Source organism: Scyliorhinus torazame, chromosome 10 (assembly GCF_047496885.1).
Source record: "Scyliorhinus torazame isolate Kashiwa2021f chromosome 10, sScyTor2.1, whole genome shotgun sequence".
In the NCBI taxonomy this organism is placed as follows: Eukaryota; Metazoa; Chordata; class Chondrichthyes; order Carcharhiniformes; family Scyliorhinidae; genus Scyliorhinus; species Scyliorhinus torazame.
In genome coordinates this window covers 225,627,736-225,630,632 of record NC_092716.1, presented here as the reverse complement: position 1 = coordinate 225,630,632, position 2,897 = coordinate 225,627,736, and positions in this window count along the sequence as shown.

Below are 2,897 nucleotides of genomic sequence, written 5' to 3'. Positions count from 1 at the left end.
CAGCAGGATCACGAGTGGTTGTTGATTCATTTTCAGAAAATATGTCTTGTCATGAAAGTAATGTTTTATCAGTATTTTTATTTCATTTATTTTATCAGCACACAGAACATAATTTGATCATTTTATTTATGACTGATTATTTTTTGAGTGCTCAAAATTAAAACACTTATGTTACAATGTTGACTACTGTTTTCGGAGGGAACTAAAATTAGTTAGAAGTGGGTTTGGGTGGTGGGGTTAAATTCTTAAAATTCAGATTTTAACACAAACCTGCCTCCAACACTCCCACTTCTAGCTTCAGCTGAGGTGGGAAGGTGGTTGAGTAGCCAGCACTTTTAGTATTATGAGGCTGTGAGTCAGGCTTCACAAGCCTCAGGAAACCAGGCATCTAACTTCAGGCAAGATTTTGCCAAACCTTACCGCTTATCATAGTTAGGATGTTTATTCTGAGAAACAGCTCACTTTCCATGTTTGACACCCAGTATCCCTATATTGCAATGGCCTGCAGTGGCCTCACAAACAACATCTTCAAAACAATATAGATGGATTGGTGAAATGGGCGATAAAGTGACAGATGGAATTTAATTAAGAGAAGTGTGAGGTCATGCATTTAGGGAGGTTGGACAGTTGTAGGGAGTACACAATAAATGGGAGTATACTAAGAGGGGTAGATGAAGTGAGAGACCTTGGAATACAGGTACACAGGTCCCTAAAGGCAGCAGTTCCAGTTGACAAGGATGTGAAGAAAGATACGGAATGCTCTCCTTCATTGGCAGAGGTATAGAATATAAAAGTAAGAATGTTAGAATTGTATAAAACAATGGTAAGGCCACAACTGGCATATTGTGTGCAGTTCTGGTCGCCACATTACAGGAAGGATGTTATTGCTCTGCAGTGAGTGCAAAGGAGGTTTACAAGAATGTTGCCAGGGCTAGGAAAATGTAGCTACGAGGAGAGATTGGATAGGTTGGGTTATTTTCCTTGGAACAAAGAAGGCTGAGGGGTGACTTAATTGAGGTGTACAGAATTATGAGGGGAAGAGATAGGGTGAACAGAATAAAATTGTTTCCCTTGCTGGAGAATTCTAGAACTAGAGGACATAGATTCAAGATAAGTGACAGAAGGGGACATGAGGAAGAACCTTTTTACGCAGAGGGTAATGGGAGTCTGGAATTCACTGCCTGAGTTGGTGGTGGAGGCATCGACACTAAACTCTTTTAAAAGGTACCTGGATCTGCATCTTAAGTGCTCTAAGCTATAAGACTATGGACCGGGTGCAGGAAAGTGAGATTAGAAAGGGCACCTGGGTGTCCTCGGGCTGGCATGGACAAGATGGGCTCCTTCTGTGCTGTAACTTTTCTCTGATTTTATGAACATGTCCGGGGCTAGAAAATTCGATGCAGGAATTACAGCTTGTGTGGTAGTTGAAGATTTCTATATTGAAAGTCTGAAAAGGTACCGTATTTTGGGTGGTATGAAGCAGGCATTGGAGACAGCAAAATTAGTTCCAACACTACTTGTCTCTGTAGGATCCTGAGGCATTTTCACTAGAACTGCAGCATCAGTAAGAAACATTTTCTTTTCCATCAACGCTATTAAACTGATCAGGGCCCCAACTGGCCGCAGACTTAAACAACATGATAGCTTCTTGGCCTTTTGGCTAAGATCAAGTGGCGGATCAATCCTGCTATTAAGGTGCAATGCCTATTCTTGTCAGCTTGGATCATGTACCTCTCTCTTGTGGGGACCATGAATTGGATTCAGTTTGAATTTGAATTGGATTTTGGAGCAAGCAAGGAGATGGATTTGGGGCTTCCCCTGTCCACACTGCACATTGGCTTTGTAACTTTGCGAAAGGAGGAGTCATATTAGATGCTTACTTTCAAAGGGGGCATGTTGGGATTGGTGTCAAGGGGAAATCTGTCAACTGTCTTGTGTCAATGCTAAGTATCAATGTTGTCGCTTAAATACAGCCCGAGGAGATAATGCAGTAATAACACCTGCACACGTACTGGGTAATTTTAGGATTGATCCTGCTCTTGCCCAACATAAATGAGATAAAGGAAAGTCGCCATAGTCCCAGATGACCATAGGCTGCTTTCTCCTTTGACAGGGAGTACTGACTGGTAGAGTTTTAACCTGAGGATCACCACACCTCAGGCAAGGGGCCTTCATGAGTAACCTCAGCCGGTACGGGAATTGAACCCACGATGTTGGCCTAGCTCTGCATCACAAACCAGAGATATACATATAGTGAATGTATGGATCCATTTTTAGCAAAATATTCCTGGGGTGTTAAACAAAATGTAATAATAATCCAGCACTAATACCCTTTAACTCTCTTAAAGATAAAATAAAAAATTCCACAGAATCACACAGTGCAGAAGAGGCCCGTCGGCCCATCCATTCTGCACTGACACGTGAAAAATATCTGACCAACCTATTTAATCCTATTTATCAGCACGACCCAAGGCCTTGAATGTTATGAAGTGCCAAGTGCTCATCCAGGTACTTTTTAAAGGATGTGAGGCAACCCGCTTCCACCATCCTCCCAGTGTATTCCAGGCCGTCTAGGTAAAATGTTTTATTTTCCTCAAATCCCCCCTAAACCACCTACCCCTCACCTTGAACTTGTGTACCCTCCTGACTGACCCTTCAACTACGGGGTACAGATGCTCCATATCACTATGTCCATGCCTCTCATAATCTTGTACACCTCAATCAGGTCACCCCTCAGTCTTCTCTGCTCCAAAGAAAACAACCCCAGCCTATCCTATCTCCATAACCTAAATGTTCCATCCCAGCCAACTGCCTGGTGGACCTCCTCTACACCCTCTCCATCCTTCCTATAATGTGGCAATCAAAACTGCACACACAACTCCAACATTACCTCCCTG